This window comes from Oncorhynchus masou, unplaced genomic scaffold (genome assembly GCF_036934945.1).
Source record: "Oncorhynchus masou masou isolate Uvic2021 unplaced genomic scaffold, UVic_Omas_1.1 unplaced_scaffold_2354, whole genome shotgun sequence".
In the NCBI taxonomy this organism is placed as follows: Eukaryota; Metazoa; Chordata; class Actinopteri; order Salmoniformes; family Salmonidae; genus Oncorhynchus; species Oncorhynchus masou.
The window spans coordinates 30,290-51,660 of record NW_027008814.1 but is presented as its reverse complement, the minus strand read 5'-3'; the positions used below and the strand labels follow the sequence as shown (position 1 = coordinate 51,660).

Sequence of the window (21,371 nt, the reverse complement as noted above, 5' to 3'; positions counted from 1 at the left end):
TACAGGGTTACCACCACACAGTGGGTTAGTGATCCTAGACAGAGGAGACATACAGGTAGTGGGTTTCCTGTATATATTAATGTACTCTGTGAGGTAGAGAGGTAGAGACAGCAGTTACCACCACACAGTCCTGTATATATTAAGAGGTAGAGAGGTAGAGACAGCAGGGTGACTACAGGGTTACCACCACACAGTCCTGTATATATTAATGTACCTGTGAGGTAGAGAGGTAGAGACAGCAGGGTGACTACAGGGTTACCACCACACAGTCCTGTATATATTAATGATCCTAGGACAGAGGGAGACATACAGGTACCACCACACAGTGGGTTAGTGATCCTAGACAGAGGAGACATACAGGGTAGTGGGTTAGTGATCCTAGACAGAGGAGACACAGGTACAGGTGAGTGGGTTAGTGATCCTAGACAGGGAGACATACAGGTAGTGGGTTAGTGATCCTAGACAGAGGAGACATACAGGTAGTGGGTTAAGTCCTGTATGGGTTAGTGATCCTAGACAGAGGAGACATACAGGTAGTGGGTTAGTGATCCTAGACAGAGGAGACATACAGGTAGTGGGTTAATGTGTGTCCTGGTGTGAGTGACAGAGTTGACTACAGGAATAATCCTAGGTGTCTGTTGCCTGGGTCATAGAGCAGGGTGTTTTTACAACTCTCATTACATTTGGACATCACCATGGGTTAGTAGACAAGGGACATTTGGCATGATTACACAGACTGGGACATCAGGCTAGTGGGTTAGGTCTGACATACAGCAGTTAGTGATCCTAGACAGAGGAGACATACAGGAGGAATGTGATCCTAGACAGAGGAGACATACAGGGTTTTTTTTTTTAGGGGAGACATACAGGTAGTGGGTTAGTGATCCCAGAGACATAAGTGGGTCAGTGGGTTTGATCCTAGACAGGGGTTACAGGTAGTTCCTTGTTGGCAGTGATCCTAGACAGGGGAGACACAGGTAGTGGGTTATGATCCTAGACAGAACATTCTGGTAGTGGGTTGTGAAGACAAGGAGACATACAGGTAGTGGGTTATGTGTTCCTAGACAGAGGAGACATCAGGTAGTGGGTTAGTGATCCTAGACAGAGGAGACATACTAGTGGGTTACCTGGTTAGTGATCCTAGACAGAGGAGACATCCCACAGTGGGTTAGTGGGTTAGTGATCCTAGACAGAGGAGACATACAGGTAGTGGGTTAGTGATCCTAGACAGAGGAGACATACAGGTAGTGGGTTAATGTGTGTGTTTGTGGTGTGAGTGTGAGTTGACTACAGGAATAATCCTAGGTGTCTGTTGCCTGGGTCATAGATTTGTGTTTTTGACAACTCTCATTACATTTGGCATCACCATGAGTGACAAGGATTTGGCATGATTACACAAATAGACTGGGACTCAGGCTAAGGTCTGCATGAGCAATGTGTGTGAGAATTTTTTTTTTTTTTAAATTTTAGCTTTATTTAACCAGGCAAGTCAGTTAAGAACAAACTTATTTTCAATGACAGGCCTGGGAACAGTAGGTTAACTGCCTGTTCAGGGGCAGAACGACAGATTTGTACCATGTCAGCTCGGGGGTTTGAACTCCCGCAATCTTCCAGTTACTAGTCCAACACTCTAACCACTAGGCTACACTAGGCTACCCTGCCAAGTGGTTAGAGTGAAGAGCATGTTGTGGTGAGAACAGAACAGTGGAAGACACACTACAGATTATTCATAAGTATTCAGGAACTATTCAGAAACTATTCAGGAACTATTCAGAAGTTTCTGTGCTAGTTTCTGTTCTCTGGCATGTCTCCACCCAGCTGGGTCCTTTGCAGATACCAACAAACAGGACATGTCACTTACAGTGGTCACACCCAACCAGAACCGGCCGCATTCCTGAGTTAAACAAAGACAGTTTGTATCAGCAGAAAAATACTAGCTCAAAACAATAGACAATTATCTGTGTAGAAAACAGCATAGCATGTCTAATTGGTAATTTTCCACAACACTATAAGGGTTACCACCACACAGTCCTGTATATATTAATGTACTGTGTGTGATGATGGAATGAGGTGAGGACCAAAGCGCAGTGTTAATCATATATATATTTCACCGAGAACACTAAAAAAAAAAAATAGCGAAGGAGAAACAAAACGAAACAGTTCTGAAAGGTGACATACAAATAACAGAAAACAATCACCCACGAAACACAGGTGGGAAAAGGCTATCTAAGTGTGATTCTCAATCAGAGACAACTAACGACACCTGCCTCTGATTGAGAACCATACCAGGCCAAACACAAAACACAACATAGAAAAAGGAACATAGACAACCCACCCAACTCACGCCCTGACCATACTAAAACAAAGACATAACAGAGGAACTAAGGTCAGAACGTGACAGTACCCCCTCCCCCAAAGGTGCGGACTTCGGCCGCAAAACCTGAACCTATAGGGGAGGGTCTGGGTGGGTGTCTGTCCACAGTGGCGGCTCTGGCGCGGGACGTGGACCCCACTCCACCATACTCATACTCTTTGTCCCACTCGCCTCCGTGGCCTCTTTCGAGCGGCGACCCTCGCTGCCGACCTCGGACTGGGGAGCCTAGCAATGGGTGCCGAATGGACCGGAGATTCCGGCAGCTCTGACGCGAAGGGCGACTCCGACAGCGCCGGAGTGACGGGCGATTCTTGCAGCTCCTGGATGACGGGCAGCTCTGGCAGCTCCAGACTGTAGGGAGGAGATGGAGAGACAGCCTGGTGCGGGGGGCTGCCACCAGAAGGCTGGTGCGTGGAGGCGGCACCGGATAGACCGGCCAGTGGAAGCGCACTTGAGGTCTCGAGCACCGAGCCTGCACAACCCTACCTGGTTGGACACTCCGTCGGAGCCAGGCCAGTGCGGCGAGGTGGAAAAGACCACACTGGGCTGTGTTGGCGAACCGGGAATACCGTGCGCAGAGCTGGTGCCACCCCTTTGCTATGAAGCCCCTACATAAGATCTGGTGCAAACAATTACCTTCAGAAGTCACATAATGAATTAAATAAAGTCCACCTGTAGGCAATCTAAGTATCACATGATATATCACATGATCTCAGTATAAATACACCTGTTCTGAAAGACCCCAGAGTCTGCAACACCACTAAGCATGGGGCACCACTAACAAGGCGCACCACTAAGCAAGGGGCACCACTAAGCAAGGGCACCATGAAGACCAAGGAGCACCACTAAGCAAGGGCACCATGAAGACCAAGGAGCACCACTAAGCAAGGGGCACCACCAAGCAAGGGGCACCACCAAGCAAGGGCACCACTAAGCAATGGGCACCACTAAGCATGGGGCACCACTAAGCAAGGGGCACCACTAAGCATGGGGCACCACTAAGCAAGGAGCACCATGAAGACCAAGGAGCACCACTAAGCAAGGGGCACCACCAAGCAAGGGGCACCACCAAGCAAGGGCACCACTAAGCAATGGGCACCACTAAGCATGGGGCACCACTAAGCAAGGGGCACCACTAAGCATGGGGCACCACTAAGCAAGGGGCACGATGAAGACCAAGGAGCACCACTAAGCAAGGGGCACCACTAAGCAAGGGGCACCACTAAGCAAGGGGCACCATGAAGACCAAGGAGCACCACTAAGCATGGGGCACCACTAAGCAAGGGGCACCACTAAGCAAGGGGCACCATGAAGACCAAGGAGCTCTCCATACAGGTTAGGGAAGTAGTGGAGAAGTACAGACCAGGGTTGAGTTATAAAAACATATCAGAAACTTTAAACACCCCACAGAGCCCCATTAAATACATTATTCAAAAATGGAAAGAATATGGCACCACAACAAACCTGCCAAGAGAGGGCCGTCCACCAAAACTCATGGACCAGGCAAGGAGGGCATTAGTCAGAGAGGCAACAAAGAGACCAAAGATAACCCTGAAGGATCTGCAAAACTCCACAGTGAGATTGGAGTATCTGTCCATAGGACCACTTTAAGCCGAACACTCCACAGAGCTGGGCTTTACGGAAGAGTGGCCAGAAAAATGCCATTGCTTAGAAATAAAACAAGCAAACACGTTTGGTGTTCGCAAAAAGGCATGTGGGAGACTCCCCAAACATATGGAAGAATGTACTCTGGCCATCAAGGAAAACGCTATGTCTGGCACAAACCCAACACCTATAATTACCCCGAGAGCACCATCCCCACAGTGAAGCATGGTGGTGGCAGCATCATGCTTTGGGGATGCTTTTTTTTTAGGAGGGACTGGAAACTGGTCAAAATTGAAGGAATGATGGATGGTGCTAAATACAGGGAAATTCTTGAGGCAAACCTGTTTCAGTCTTCTAGAGATTTGAGACTGGGACGGAGGTTCACCTTCCAGCAGGACAATGACCCAAAGCATACTGCTAAAGCAACACTCGAGTGGCTTAAGAGGACACATTTAAATGTCTTGGAATGGCCAAGTCAAAGCCCAGACCTCAATCCAATTGTGGTATGACTTAAAGATTGCTGTACACCAGCAGGAACCCATCCAACTTGAAGGAGCTGGAGAAGTTTAGCATTGAAACGTGGGAAAGAATCCCAGTGGCTCGATGTGCCAAGCTCATAGAGACATATCCCAAGGGACTTGCAGCTGTAATTGCAGCAAAAGGTGGATCTACAAAGTATTGACGTTGGGGAGTTGAATAGTTTTGCACGCTCCAGTTTTCTTTTCTTTTTTTCTCTTATTTCTTGTTTGTTTCACAATAAAGTGGTAGACATGTAGGCATTCAAAGTGGTAGACATGTAGGCATTCAAAGTGGTAGGCATGTTGTGTAAATCAAATGTTACCAACTCTCCAAAAATCTTTTTTCATTTCAGGTTGTAAGGCAACAAAATAGGAAAAATGCCAAGGGGGGTGAATAATTTCGCAAGGCACTATAGATGGCATTACAGGGCATTCAGAAGTTATTCAGAGACCTTTGGACACCTTTGGTTACATTAGTCTTTTTCTAAAATGGATTAAATAAAATCTAATCAGGAACTATAATTTAACCTAGGAACCAAAATCTTTGTCTCCTTCTCGACGTTGCATGCATTTCTTTCTCTCTCCCTCCCTCTAACCCCTCCCTCCCTCTCTCTAACCCCTCCCTCTCTATAACCCCTCCCCCTCTAACCTCTCCCTCCCTCTCTCTAACCCCTCCCTCTCTCTAACCCCTCCCCCCTCTAACCCCTCCCTCTCTCCTTCCCTCTAAACTCACCAATCTGGCAGAACCAGAAAGTCCACACCTCCCCAAAACTAACTTCTGTGAAAACAAAACTGATCTGAGTCTCTGTGTCATCTGTCTGTGTGAGAGTGAACAACCGTCCAAATGGCTCAACAGGGAGATCTGCTGGACCAGGACCAGTTCTGTTGTTCTGTCTGTCTGGATCTACTGAAGGAGCCGGTCACTATTCCCTGTGGACACAGTTACTGTAGGAGCTGTATTGAGGGCTGCTGGGATCAGGATGTTCTGAAAGGGGTCTATAGCTGTCCTCAGTGCAGAGAGACCTTCACTCCAAGGCCTAATCTGAGGAAAAATAACATGTTGGCTGAGCTGGTGGAGAAACTGAGGAAGACAGGACTCCAGGCTGCTCCCCCTCCTGCTCTGTGCTATGCTGGACCTGGAGATGTGGCGTGTGATGTCTGCACTGGGACCAGAAAGCAGAAAGCCCTCATGTCCTGTCTGGCGTGTCTGGCCTCTTACTGTGAGACTCACCTCCAATCTCACTATGAATCTCCTGCTTTCAAGAAGCACAAGCTGGTCAAAGCCACCGCACAACTACAGGAGAAGATCTGCTCTCATCATGACAAACTGCTGGAGGTTTACTGTCGTACCGATCAGCAGTGTATCTGTTATCTGTGTACAATGGATGAACATAAAGGCCATGATACAGTGTCAGCTGCAGCAGAGAGGACTGAGAAACAGGTAAGACCAGAACAACTTGTTGGTGGCTGTCTGATAAACAAAGAATTAAAAATACAGTAGGAACTAAATCTGTTTGAATATGAGATCATTCAAATGAAATGGATCCACAGCAGAACAAATATGAACACAAACCTTGTGTATATAGATATGTTAACCCAGATTCTCAAAATGTATCACCATTTTCTAAAGTCAAACACTATTATCATTCTGAATAGCGTTTTTTGAGTCCAAAGTTCAGCCTCAACACCTTGATACATGAAATCCTGCCATAAAAACTATAATCATTCACATAGCAACATAATATAATATTGTAAAGGGACTTCCTCAGGATTGTAGACCTTCCTCTCTATGGGTCCTATGTCACATTACTATACTATTGATCTACTGGACTAATAAAGCTTGATAGCTCATTGAAGAGTGATTCTCCACAGAGGCAGCTGGGAATGAGTCAGCAGAAGGTCCAGCAGAGATTCCAGGAGAGAGAGAAGGAGCTGAAGGAGCTCCAACAGGCTGTGGAGTCTTTCAAGGTGAGTATTGTTGACCAGAGGAGACACACCATTTCACTTCTCTCCTCCAGTCAGAGAGAGAGAGGGGCCCCTATTCAATCCCACTGACCCCACTGTTGGGAACAGGCTGTCTGGACCCCTTTCAGAGAATAGACTGGTTCATGTAACCAACTGGGCTGCCTCATCACATAACCATGAGTAACCATGACGACTCATGTCCCCTATACATTAAAATGGAACTGTCTCTCTCTCAATTGAATTAAATTCATAGGGCTTTATTGGCATGGAAATATATGTTTACATTGCCAAAGCAAGTGAAATAGACAATAAACAAAAGTGAAATAAACAATCAGAAATGAACAGTAAACATTACACTTGGAAGTGATTTGGGGGATGGGGAGGGTCTATTAGAAGTTAGTAGGACTCTTTTATTTTCTCAGAAGTACTGAGTTTGGTTGGAGGATTTAGAGGTGTAAACCGTGATTGAACACACTCCAGAACAGTAGGTGGCGCCATGCACCTTTAACGTTGGTTTGAGGATCTCCATTATATCATAGAAGAAGTTGGTCTGTGAGGGTTTTAATGTTGGTTTGTGGACCACACCTCTTAAAGGATAGGGTGCAGCATTTCTACTTTTTGATAAAAAGCATGTGGGTTTTGTTGTTCAACTTCCTGCTACTCATGCCAGGACTATAGTATATGCATATGATTAGTATGTGTGGATAGAAAACACTCTGAAGTTTCTAAAACTGGTTCAATCATGTCTGTGACTATAACAGAACTTATGTAGCAGGCAAAAGCCCAAGGAAAAACTGTTCAGAAAAACAAAAATCCCTCTGGCAGTTCCCTGAATTGTCTTTGTCAAGGGAAATTAGATAGCGCCCAGTTTACAGTTCCTACAACTTCCACAGGATGTCACCAGTCTTTGGGTTGAAGTTAATCATTGGTGAAACGAAGAAGAGGCAGAGGTGACACTGTGGATTATGTTATGGAAGAGAGAAAACCGTGCATGTATTGTTGACTTGCTGTTATTGAATACAGATCGCCCCGTCAACAATTTGATCGATTATTAACGTTTAAAAATACCTAAAGTTGGATTACAAAAGTAGTTTGAAATATTTTGGCATAGTTTTAAGCAACTTTTGAAATGTTTTGTCATGACGTTGCGTTTTGGAAAGCTGTTTTTTTTCTGGATCAAAACGGGCTTTATAAATGGACATTTTGGGTAAACATGGACGGAATTAATCGAAAAAAAGGACCAATTGTGATGTTTATGGGACATATTGGAGTGCCAACAAAGAAGCTCGTCAAAGGTAATGCATGTTTTATATTTTATTTCAGCGTTTTGTGTAGCGCCGGCGACGCTAATTCATTTGTTTACATCTCGTTCAGGTGGTTCAGGGGGTGCATGCTATCAGATAATAGCTTCTCATGCTTTCGCCGAAAAGCATTTTTAAAATCTGACATAATGGCTGGATTCATAACGAGTGTAGCTTTAATTGAGTACCCTGCATGTGTGATTTAATGAAAGTTTGAGTTTTATCGCGTATTATTTGAATTTGGCGCTATGCATTTCCCCAGGCTATTGGCCACACGAGACGCCTCCATATCCCCAAAATAAGATTTGAGGACCTCCATTATAGATAATAAACAATCATGAATGAACATTAAACAACATTTATTTTCAAAAGAATAGAGACATTTCAAATGTTATAATTCAAGTGCAAACAGAGTGAGGTTTCAGACTGAGTCCTGGAGGTGAAATGGAAATGAATGAGGGATTTGGAGAAGTGTTCAGAACCAGAGAAGTTTATTTGAAGTGTATTTATTTATTTATTATTTATTGTATTATTGTTATAAGGATGTTGAAGAGAGGGAAAGATTGAAGTGTCATTGGGGTTGGACAGGGTTGGGAGAGTTTGGAAGGGATTTGGGGGATGGGGAGGGTATATTAGAAGTTAGTAGGACTCTTTTATTTTCTCAGAAGTTCTGAGTTAAGTTAGGAGTATTTGAGGTGTAAAGTGATTGAACACACTCCACCACAGTAGGTGGCGCCATGCACCTTTAACGTTGGTTTGAGGACCTCCATTATATCATAGAAGAAGAAGTTGGTCTGTGAGGGTTTTGTTGTTCCTGAGGAGGGCTACTATTATTTTTATTTTCAAGTATTTTCAGAATGTATTAAAGCCAAAGCTAAAGCTTCCCTAAACAATTCAATATATCAGTCAATATATTTTCTCTGTGATTTATTTTCTCTCCGTCAACCGTTCCATCGCATCTTAACCGTCTTACCGGGCGGGCACTAGGACCCGGGGAGGCTGCTGCTGCAGAGGCTGCTGCACCGCTCGTGACTGTCAGTCCTCCTTGTAGCTCATTGGTTAAGCTGTGGCTCGAGACTGTTAACAGTTAACGGACAGGAAACGGCTCTGACAGGACACATTCATGTCGAGGCAGTGATGTGAATGTGTGGTAAGTTAGAATAGAGAGAGAGAGTTTTCACTACTATAGACTTTGGTCATAATCAAAGCTTTGTTAACCAATAGGTTTTTATGTGAGGCTGCCTGTAAGTTACAGTGTAACAGACGTTACTAACGGTAACGGTGTCTTTTAAATTCGACATAAGTTATGTGGCGATGATATCTAGTTAACGTTGTATTTAATGTAGTGTAATGACCTGACTCGATCATAAAGGAACAATTGTCCAGACAGAGGATTGAGTTACGAATTGACGGTTTATTAGCAACTTTACACAGGCTACTGTTTGGCCTGAGCTCACGCCAAATAAATGAAAGATACCCCACAAGCCAATCGGGACCTTCTCTTGTGAAGCCCAGACGTCAGAGAGAGAACAAAGGCTGAAGCTTAACTTCCAATGCCCCGCCCCCTCCACGCCACTCCGCCAACCACCAGGATGCCCGGCATCAGAACATCCCAGGCATTCCTGTGATTGGCAGATAGCAGGTTGATTGGCATGTCGGACCCCGCGAACACTGGGAACTGGTAAGTACAACACAACCAGCTACTAGCCGAACACATAACACACAGCTGTCTGTGCGGGTCGCTACAGTAGTTTTACTATCTGTGCCAGGCTATAAATGACACAGATAATATCTAGTTAACGTTGTATTTAATGTAGTTTTACTATCTGTGCCAGGCTATAAATGACACAGATAATATCTAGTTAATGTTGTATTTAATGTAGTTTTATTATCTGTGCCAGGCTATAAATGACACAGATAATATCTAGTTAATGTTGTATTTAATGTAGTTTTACTATCTGTGCCAGGCTATAAATGACACAGATAATATCTAGTTAATGTTGTATTTAATGTAGTTTTACTATCTGTGCCAGGCTATAAATGACACATTAATATTACATTTAAGTCATTTAACGCTCTTATCCAGAGATACTTACAAATTGGTGAATTCACCTTTGATACAATATGCATCTAAACAGGATTACATTATCCTATCCTAGGTATTCCTTGAAGAGGTGGGGTTTCAGGTGTCTCCGGAAGGTGTGATTGACTCCGCTGTCCTGTCCAGGAGGGAGTTTGTTCCACCATTGGGGGGCCAGAGCAGATAGAACAGTTTTGACTGGGCTGAGCGGGAACTGTACTTCCTCAGTGGTAGGGAGGCGAGCAGGCCAGAGGTGGATGAACGCAGTGCCCTTGTTTGGGTGTAGGGCCTTAGAGCCTTTGTCAGCAGGCAAGCACCATGGTCTTGTTGTTTTTCAACTGGAAGCCAGTGGAGAGAGCATTGACATTTGTTTATCTTTGTCAGGATGACAGGGGTTTAATGGCACAGGCAGGGAGCCCAGCCAAAGATATGCGGGAGATGACAAGTGCCTGGATTAGGACCTGCGACACAGATAATATCTAGACGTTGTATTTAATGTTGTTTTACTATCTGAGCCAGGCTATAAGAGGAGGAGAGTAGTAGTAAATATATATATATATATATATACCAAGAGGTGTTCTGTACCTGTCTGTCCAGGAGGGAGGAGAGTAGAGCAGGACCAAGAGGTGTTCTGTACCTGTCTGTCCAGGAGGGAGGAGAGTAGAGCAGGACCAAGAGGTGTTCTGTACCTGTCTGTCCAGGAGGGAGGAGAGTAGAGCAGGACCAAGAGGTGTTCTGTACCTGTCTGTCCAGGAGGGAGGAGAGTAGAGCAGGACCAAGAGGTGTTCTGTACCTGTCTGTCCAGGAGGGAGGAGAGTAGAGCAGGACCAAGAGGTGTTCTGTACCTGTCTGTCCAGGAGGGAGGAGAGTAGAGCAGGACCAAGAGGTGTTCTGTACCTGTCTGTCCAGGAGGGAGGAGAGTAGAGCAGGACCAAGAGGTGTTCTGTACCTGTCTGTCCAGGAGGGAGGAGAGTAGAGCAGGACCAAGAGGTGTTCTGTACCTGTCTGTCCAGGAGGGAAGAGGTGTTCTGTACCTGTCTGTCCAGGAGGGAGGAGAGTAGAGCAGGACCAAGAGGTGTTCTGTACCTGTCTGTCCAGGAGGGAGGAGAGTAGAGCAGGACCAAGAGGTGTTCTGTACCTGTCTGTCCAGGAGGGAGGACAAGGCCTGGTGGACCTGGAGAGCAGGGTGGCAGAGTTCTGACTCTACTAAACCTATTGTCTCTCTCTGTCTCTCTCTGTCTCTCTGTCTCTCTCTCTGTCTCTCTCTCTGTCTCTCTCTGTCTCTCTCTCTGTCTCTCTGTCTGTCTCTCTCTCTGTCTCTCTCTCTGTCTCTCTCTCTGTCTCTCTCTCTGTCTCTCTCTCTGTCTCTCTCTCTGTCTCTCTCTCTCTCTCTCTCTCTGTCTCTCTCTCTGTCTCTCTCTCTGTCTCTCTCTGTCTCTCTCTCTCTGTCTGTCTGTCTCTCTCTCTGTCTCTCTGTCTGTCTCTCTCTCTCTCTGTCTCTCTCTCTCTGTCTCCAGCTCTGTCTCTCTCTCTGCTCTCCAGCGCTCTGCACAGTCAGCAGTGGAGGACAGTGATCAGATCTTTACTGAGCTGATCCGCTCCATTGAGAGAAGGAGCTCTGAGGTGAAGGAGCTGATCAGAGCCCAAGAGAAGGCTCAAGTGAGTCAAGCTGAAGGACTCCTGGAGCAACTGAAGCAGGAGATCGCTGAGCTGAGGAAGAGAAGCACTGAGCTGGAGCAGCTCTCACACACAGAGGATCACATCCATTTCCTCCAGGTAACTAAACTGTCTTGTTACATGTGATATGAAATTAACTTCATGTGAAACTATTCATCTCAATCATTATGTTGTCCTGTCTGTCTGTCTGTCTTCATGGGAAATGTCTCTCTGTCCGTCTGTCTCTCGCTCTGTCTGTCTGTCCGTCCCTCTCTGTCTGTCCGCCCCCTCTCTCTCTCTCTGTCCGCCCCCCTCTCTCTCTCTGTCCGCCCTCTCTCTGTCCTGTCCCCCTCTCTCTCTCTCTGTCCGCCCCCTCTCTCTCTCTCTCTGTCCGTCCCCCTCTCTCTCTCTCTGTCCGCCCCCTCTCTCTCTCTCTCTGTCCGCCCCTCTCTCTCTCTCTCTGTCCGCCCCCCTCTCTCTCTCTCTGTCCGCCCCCTCTCTCTCTCTCTCTGTCCGCCCCCCTCTCTCTCTCTGTCTGTCTCTCTCTGTCTCTCTCTCTGTCTGTCTGTCCCCTCTCTCTCTCTCTCTGTCCGCCCCCTCTCTCTCTCTCTCTGTCCGCCCCCTCTCTCTCTCTCTCTCTGTCCGCCCCTCTCTCTCTCTCTCTGTCCGCCCCTCTCTCTCTCTCTGTCCGTCCCCCTCTCTCTCTCTCTGTCCGTCTCCTCTCTCTCTCTCTGTCCGCCCCCCTCTCTCTCTCTCTCTGTCCGCCCCCCTCTCTCTCTCTGTCCTCTCTGTCCTCTCTCTGTCTCTCTCTCTCTCTCTGTCCGCCCCCTCTCTCTCTCTCTCTGTCCGCCCCCTCTCTCTCGCTCTCTGTCCGCCCCCTCTCTCTCTCTCTCTGTCCGCCCCCCTCTCTCTCTCTCTCTGTCCGCCCCTCTCTCTCTCTCTCTCTCTCTGTCCGTCTCCTCTCTCTGTCCGCCCCCTCTCTCTCTCTCTCTGTCCCCCTCTCTCTCTCTCTCTCTGTCCCCCCCCTCTCTCTCTCTCTCTGCCCTCTCTCTCTCTCTCTGTCCGCCCCTCTCTCTCTCTCTCTCTGTCCGCCCCTCTCTCTCTCTCTCTCTGTCCGCCCCCCCTCTCTCCTCTCTCTCTGTCTGTCCCTCTCTCTCTCTCTCTCGTCTCTCTCTCTCTGTCCGCCCCCTCTCTCGCTCTCTCTCTGTCCGCCCCCTCTCTCGCTCTCTCTCTGTCCGCCCCCTCTCTCGTCTCTCTCTGTCCCCCCTCTCTCTCTCTCTCTGTCCGTCCCCTCTCTCTCTCTCTGTCCGCCCCCCTCTCTCGCTCTCTCTCTGTCCGCCCCCCTCTCTCTCTCTCTGTCCGCCCCCCCTCTCTCTCTCTCTCTCTGTCCGTCCCCCTCTCTCTCTCTCTGTCCGCCCCCTCTCTCTCTCTGTCCGCCCCCTCTCTCTCTCTCTCTCTGTCCGTCCCCCCGCTCTCTCTCTCTCTGTCCGCCCCTCCTCTCTCTCTCTGTCTCTCTCTCTCTCTCTGTCCGCCCCCCTCTCTCTCTCTCTGTCCCCCCCTCTCTCTCTCTCTCTGTCCTCTCTCTCTCTCTCTGTCCCCCTCTCTCTCTCTCTCTGTCCGCCCCCTCTCTCTCTCTCTCTGTCCCCCCTCTCTCTCTCTCTCTCTGTCCGCCCCTCTCTCTCTCTCTCTCTGTCCCCCCTCTCTCTCTCTCTCTGTCCGCCCCCTCTCTCTCTCTGTCCGTCCGCCCCCCTCTCTCTCTCTCTCTGTCCCCCCTCTCTCTCTCTCTCTGTCCCCCCTCTCTCTCTCTCTGTCCCCCCTCTCTCTCTCTCTCTGTCCGCCCCCTCTCTCTCTCTCTCTCTGTCCGCCCCCTCTCTCTCTCTCTCTCTGTCCTCCCCCTCTCTCGCTCTCTCTCTGTCCGCCCCCCTCTCCGCTCTCTCTCTGTCCGCCCCTCTCTCTCGCTCTCTCTCTGTCCGCCCCCTCTCTCGCTCTCTCTCTGTCCGTCCCCCGCTCTCTCTCTCTCTCTCTCTCCAGAGGTATCAGTCTCTCTCTCCAGAGTTATCAGTCTCTCTCTCTCTCTCTCTCTCTCTCTCTCTCTCTCTAGAGATATCAGTCTCTCTCTCTCTCTCTCTCTCTCTCTCCAGAGTTATCAGTCTCTCTCTCTCTCTCTCTCCAGAGTTATCAGTCTCTCTCTCTCTCTCTCTCTCTCTCTCTCTCTCTCTCTAGAGTTATCAGTCTCTCTCTCTCTCTCTCTCTCTCTCCAGAGTTATCTGTCTCTCTCTCTCTCTCTCTCTCTCTCCAGAGGTATCAGTCTCTCTCCAGTATCAGTGTATCTTCAGACTTACCCAGCATCGTTGTCCGTCCTCTTCAGTCCTTTGAGATGTGAGTCAGACTGTGTCTGAACTGAGAGAGAAACTAGAAGACTTCCTTAAAGGAGAATGGACCAAGATCTCCACTACAGGTGTGTTGAAAACAATAAGAACATCAACTTTAGACCATTGAAAGTTCCCTACTAGTCATATACATGTGGAATATGGTCTGATGATAACATTCCCTCTCTCTGTCAATGTGTTTGTGTGTCTGTAGTGAATATAGTGGATGTTGTACTGCCTCCAGAGCCCAAGACCAGAGAACAGTTGTTACAATGTGAGTCTCTTTATTGTGAAGTAACTAACAGTCTCTTTTTACTGACACTCCTAACAATCCCTCTAGAAATATATAGCAATAGTAGATCTAATCAAAGACTGGGTCTCTATCTGACTCCTCATATTTCTCTGATTTGATCTCTGCTGTGCTCTAATCAAAGACAGGGGAGATACAGTATCTGACTTAACTTATTGTTCTGACTCCCCTCGTTGGTCTCTGCTCTTCTCCCAGATTCCTGTCAGCTCACACTGGACCCAAACACAGCATACACACTCCTCTCTCTGTCTGAAGGGAACAGAAAGGTGACCTGTACAGACCAAGTCCAACCATATCCTGACCATCCAGACAGATTCACCAACTGGTGTCAGGTTCTGTGTAGAGAGGGTCTGTCTGGACGCTGTTACTGGGAGGTGGAGAGGACTGGTGATGTTGTTACAGCAGTCTCATATAAAGACATCAGCAGAACAGGGAGAGATGGTGGATTTGGATACAATAACAAGTCCTGGAGTTTATTGTGCTCTAGAGGTGGTTATTGTTTCAGACACAATAATGTTGAGACTAAAGTATCAGGCCCTCAGTCCTCCAGAGTAGGAGTGTACCTGGATCACAAGGCAGGTACTCTGTCCTTCTACAGTGTCTCTGACACAATGACCCTCCTCCACAGAGTCCAGACCACATTCACTCAGCCCCTCTATCCTGGGTTTGGTCTCTATGATTATAATGGTTCTGCTGAGCTGGTTAAACTGTAAACTAATTTGTTACTAATTAAAATTCAATACAATGTTTTAATCTGGTACATTTCCATGAATCATGATGTCTGGTGTTGATGTATATTGGTTGTCATTCAGAACCATTGATATGTTTTCTCAGTTGGTTCTCTGTCTCTATGTAATTCTCCTCAGTATCATTGATCAGCTTGTTGGCTCGGTCCTAATTGATGTGTTCTCTGTCACCTGGAGCTGCATGGAAAATGGTCCAGGAACTAAAGGACAATTCAGGACTAGTCAGCCCACTACAAGCTGGTATCACTTCCTTTCTACTAAACTATATGGTCTGGTTTCCCAGACACAGATGAATCCTAGTCCTGGACTAAACAGTATGTTCAATGTAGATGTCCAGGAAACCGGCCCTAAATGTGTCATCTTTCATCCTCCCATACTGCTCAGTCCAGCAACATTAAACCTGTCCAGCAGGTGGTGCTGTTGACCAAACAATAAAACCAGCAGATATCTTGACTTGCCACTCAGTATATCAGTAATGTTCAGAATAGTACTTTAATATCATTGGAGATTGATGGTCTTTTTAATCCACTATCCAGAGTCAGGAACAGATGAAGTTAGGTCTGCTACTGTTCAGTGATTAAATATGATTTATGGTGATGGGAAATAATAAAAAACACTCAAATTCATCTAGTAATAGTTTTCCTTTATTTATTCCAAGGTGTGTCTTTAACTTGTAAATGTATTGTCTGGAGGAGAGCTAGTGGTGTGGCTGATAGAATAGAATGAGGAGGGGAGGAAGAGGGGAGGAGTGTAGGGCTGTTCAAGAAACCAGATGAGGAAGAGGAAGATGTTCAGGGGAATTACTGTCTCTGTTCCAAATGGTTCCCTATTCCCTACGTAGTGCACTAAACCTCTATGGACCTGAAAGGGACTGCAGTGTGCTCCAGTCTCCAGCAGGGGGCAGTAAAACCCTTTGGACCTGAAAGGGACTGCAGTGTGCTCCAGTCTCCAGCAGGGGGCACTAAACCTCTATGGACCTGGAAGTGAAAGTGATGAGTAAAAATCAAAGGTGAATTTACATTGATGTTTCCACGGAGACCTGAATCATATCCACGAGGCGCCAAACTGAAGAAAATGAACTGAAACACGGAGGGACTAACTGAACTAAAATAATTCTGTTGCTAAATGTTTTGCTACAGTGTTCTCTAACGAATAACACCCTGGATTCAAATACTTTTTGAAATCTTTCCAACACTTTGAGCATTTCCATTGTCCTCCAGGTGGGCGGGGTTTGTTTGTGCTTTTAGGACTTTTCTATTCGCTAAAGCTCCCTCCATCCTATAAGAATCATTGATGTGTTGGATGAGCAGGGGGCAGTATAACCCTATGGACCTGAAAGGGACTTCAGTGTGATCCAGTCTCCAGCAGGGGGCAGTAAAACCCTATGGACCTGAAAGGGACTGCAGTGTGCTCCAGTCTCCAGCAGGGGGCAGTAATCCCTATGGACCTGAAAGGGACTGCAGTGTGCTCCAGTCTCCAGCAGGGGGCAGTAAAACCCTATGGACCTGAAAGGGACTGCAGTGTGCTCCAGTCTCCAGCAGGGGGCAGTAAAACCCTATGGACCTGAAAGGGACTGCAGTGTGCTCCAGTCTCCAGCAGGGGGCAGTAAAACCCTATGGACCTGAAAGGGACTGCAGTGTGCTCCAGTCTCCAGCAGGGGTCAGTAATCCCTATTGACCTGAAAGGGGCTGCAGTGTGCTCCAGTCTCCAGCAGGGGGCAGTAAAACCCTATGGACCATTGCTCATGAACTATTCAATATTATTTTAAATAGTATTTGAACACATCTGTTACCACATGCAATAAGCCTGTAACGTCTTGTATGATCTTTGTTTGTACTTTTAGGACTTTTCTATTGGTTCCATTACAACTAACTCATTCAACCACTGCTTATTAAGTTTTCAAAATTATTTTGAAACATGTCTGTTTCCACGTGCAATAAGCCTGTAACGTCTTGTATGATCTCATCAGGTAAAGGTGTGTCAAATGGAAGGGCAAGTCTCACCACTGAGAGGAAAACATCACTGGTCCACCTCTGCATCAGGTCAGCTATGTTGATCAGTACTGTCCCAGGGATGCTGGGAGCAGAGATGAACTCCCCTGACCTGGTATCATCTATGGAGTTGTCATTTTAATATCAGTTTAAGCCCATTACTGCTATAACACATAAACCATGTTAATAGAATGAAATGGATCCAGGTTCCATTTATTCTACATCAGATTTACTGCCTGTGGAACACTTCTCCATAGTGTCTGAAATCAAGATGACTGCAGGTCTGAATCCCAAACTAATGGGGGGAAATGGATCCATCTAATAACATGGTTTTTAGAGATATGGAGAAAAACATCACAAACTGTACTATTGGGGTGAACAAATACCATTAACATACATACAAGGCATTCAGAAACATTTAGTTACGTTACAACCTCATTCTACAATGGATTAAATAAATCATGTTCCTATTCAATCCACACACCATACCCCATAATGACATCACAATACTCCATAATGACTCACAATACTCCATAATGACATCACAATACTCCATAATGACATCACAATACTTCATAATGACAAAGCGAAAAGATGTTTATTTTTTATTTTTTGCAAATTATTAACCGAAGTACCTTATAAGTATTCAGACCCTTTGAGACGTGAGATTGAGCTCCGGTGCATCCTGTTTCCATTGATCATCCTTGAGATGTTTCTACAACGGGGTTGGAGTCCACCTGTGGTAAATTCCATTGATAGGACATGATTTGGAAAAGCACACACCTGTCTGTATAAGGTCCCACAGTTGACAGGTCATGTCAGAGCAAAATACCTCCAGGACCAAGGCCCTTCTCCCCCCATTGCTCAGTTTGGCCAGACGCCCAGCTCTTGGAAGGCCCTTCTCCCCCCATTCAGAAACATGAAGGAAATGGATCCATCTAATAAGATGGTGTTTAGAGGTATGAACCTTTCTATTGGGGTGAATCATCCCCTTAACATACAGTACTAGTCAAAAGTTTGGACACACCTACTCATTCAAGGGTTTTTCTTTATTTTTACTATTTTCTACATTGTAGAATAATAGTGAAGACATCAAAACTATGAAATAACACACATGGAATCATGTAGTAACCAACAACGTGTTCAACAAATCAAGTGGAGGCCCGGTCATCTGATGCAGCCCTGCATCACTCTTCTTGGTCAAATAGCCCTTGCACAGCCTGGAGGTGTGTTGGGTCATTGTCCTGCTGAAAAACAAATGATAGTCCCACTAAGCACAAACCAGATGGGATGGCGTATCACTGCAGAATGCTGTGGTAGCCATGCTGGTTTAGACTATCATGGTGGTGCCCCGGCCAAGCACCATCACACCTCCTCCTCCATGCTTCACGGTGGAAAATAAACATGCAGAGATCATCTGTTCACCTACTCTGCTTCTCACAAAGACACAGCGGTTAGAACCAGAAGTCTTAAATCTGGACTCTAAGGACATTTCCACCGGTCTAATGGCCATTAGTCGTGTTTCTCTGCCCAAGCAAGTCAGGGGGCAGTGATCCCTATGGACCTGAAAGGGGCTGCAGTGTGCTCCAGTCTCCAGCAGGGGGCAGTAAACCCCTATGGACCTGAAAGGGACTGCAGTGTGCTCCAGTCTCCAGCAGGGGGCAGTAAAACCCTATGGACCTGAAAGGGACTGCAGTGTGCTCCAGTCTCCAGCAGGGGGCAGTAAAACCCTATGGACCTGGAAGGGGAAGTGAGGCGTTAAGTGTGATGCTATTGAACATTGCGTCACTTAACCAGCATTCTGCAGCGATACGCCATCCCATCTGGTTTGGGTTTAGTGGGACTATCATTTGTTCTCACCTGATTGTCTATGAGGTGTACCAGGTGTGTCCCAACTTTTGACTGGTCCTGTAGTTTCTGTAGTGCAGAAAGTATGATGCTGTCCTAGTTCTGCTCTGTGTTCTGCTCCAAGGAAAGACTCATCTCTGGACACTCTCACATACCCTGTTACCTGCTGCACTGCTCCCCGCCTGCTCTGGTCTGTCTCTTCCAGTCTGGTACAGGTGTCCTCTCCTGCTCTGGTCTGTCCCTCCCAGTCTGGTACAGGTGTCCTCTCCTGCTCTGGTCTGTCTCTCCCAGTCTGGTACAGGTGTCCTCTCCTGCTCTGGTCTGTCCCTCCCAGTCTGGTACAGGTGTCCTCTCCTGCTCTGGTCTGTCTCTCCCAGTCTGGTACAGGTGTCCTCTCCTGCTCTGGTCTGTCTCTCCCAGTCTGGTACAGGTGTCCTCTCCTGCTCTGGTCTGTCTCTCCCAGTCTGGTACAGGTGTCCTCTCCTGCTCTGGTCTGTCTCTCCCAGTCTGGTACAGGTGTCCTCTCCTGCTCTGGTCTGTCTCTTCCAGTCTGGTACAGGTGTCCTCTCCTGCTCTGGTCTGTCTCTCCCAGTCTGGTACAGGTGCCCTCGCCACTCTCTCTCTCCCCGTAGCTTTGCTCTCCTACATCACACATTTATGACTTGTTGACCAATCTGCTGTTGGACTATTTGATTAGTGATTGTTACTATGTTTGTATTATTATTTAGGATTGTTTTTAGCTCATTTAATGAGGGTTCAACGTTGTGTTGGCTACATGTCTTAGATTGCTTAGTGCTGTGTTTCTCTCAGATCAAAGATGAGGTAATAAATGATCATGTTGCTGTTGTTCAAAGGAGAAACTACACGCCTGCTCTGTGATTGAGGAAATATATTGATGTTTCTCCCTTGAGTTTTGGGAGAAACTACACGCTTGCTCTGTGAATGAGGAAATATATTAATGTTTCTCCCTCGAGTTTTGGGAGAAACCACACGCTTGCTCCATAAATGCACGTGAGATCGATGCACATTTCTCCCAAACAACATGGGAGAAATGGGACTGTTGCTCTGACATGTCAGGACTGTTTTCTTGGTACTGAACCGTGTCCCTGGACTTTCCTCATCTCCTGAATGTTGTGGCGTTAAAGATTCTGGTGACGATGGATTGCCCTTCAAGTGCTGCCTATAAATCCACATGTTGGAACCCTCCATCTAGACCGGCCATTATCTAGCTGCTTCTACTGTCTGGAAATGTGCAGTCTGACCCAGGTCCTGACATCCTGTCCAATGAAGTAGTCAGAGCGGCCTGAAGTTTCTGCATGTGAATGTAATAAGTCTGCTGATGTAGTATGATTATGTGGATATATGGATAAAACCTGCCCACCCTGATGTATTTATGCTTTCTGAAACCTGGCTACAAAAATATATTAAAGACAAAAATATTGGCATAAATGGTTATAATGTTTTAGGTGCAGATGGTCAATCTAAGGGTGGTGGTGTTGCTGTTTACGCAAAACACAAGATCTCAGCGGTCTGACTTCTACTCAACCTCAGCAAGTTGAATATCTGGGGTTGAACCTTAACCTTGGTTCCTGTTTAAATATGGTTGTATCTTGTTGTTATAGACCATCTGCTCCTGTTTAAATATGGTTGTATCTTGTTGTTACAGACCATCTGCTCCTGTTTAAATATGGTTGTATCTTGTTGTTACAGACCATCTGCTCCTGTTTAAATATGGTTGTATCTTGTTGTTACAGACCATCTGCTCCTGTTTAAATATGGTTGTACCTTGTTGTTACAGACCATCTGCTCCTGTTTAAATATGGTTGTATCTTGTTGTTACAGACCATCTGCTCCTGTTGGCTCTCTGGATTTTATTTTCATATTATCACAGCATGTAAACTCTGAGTTTGATCTGATAGGTGATCTGAATCAGGACTGGTTAACATCTAGCTCTGATCAACTCTCAATTCTATCCAATACCCAGAATCTCACTCAGATTGTCAACAGTGTAACGAGGTTGAATATAAAGTTTCCTCTGAAATCCTCTTTGATTGATTTGATCTGAACCAAAACTGCTCATCGTTTTAATGCTTCTGGTATTTGATCACTGTGCTATTGCCTGTGTGAGAGATGGTCAAATTCCTAAACATCCTCCACATGTCATTACGAAAAGAAACCAGAAGCTGTTTGATACTCCAGGTTTTTTACATGATGTATCCAGAATTAAATGGAATAGAATGGAATTAATCCCTGATGTTGAATTAGCCTTTTCTTACTTCCACAATGCTTTCCAGGATGTACGCAATAAGCCCCTTTAAATAAATTCAGGATGAAGGGCAGAGAGAATCCCTGGTTTACTGAGGAACGTACTAAAATCACAAGGGAACTAAATGCTATGTGGGATAAAGCAAGAGGGTCTGGTTCAGCAGATGATTGGACGTCTGAAATATGGGTGTGGCTTTGATCTGAAAAGTGAAAGCAGACCACTACCTGAAATCTACTTCAGATCATTTAAATAATCCCTCCACATTCTGACAAGTAGTGAAAGGTTTGGAGTGAAAAGAAGATTCACAGCTTCCCAAACTATTGTTGGTCGACACTCAGGAAG

At 46.3% G+C, this 21,371-nt stretch overlaps 1 pseudogene; it reads left to right on the top strand.

The window, feature by feature from the left end:
• Positions 1-5,261: 5,261 nt before the first annotated feature.
• On the top strand, positions 5,262-15,072 carry LOC135533390 (tripartite motif-containing protein 16-like; annotated as a pseudogene).
• The last annotated feature ends 6,299 nt before the right edge of the window (positions 15,073-21,371 follow it).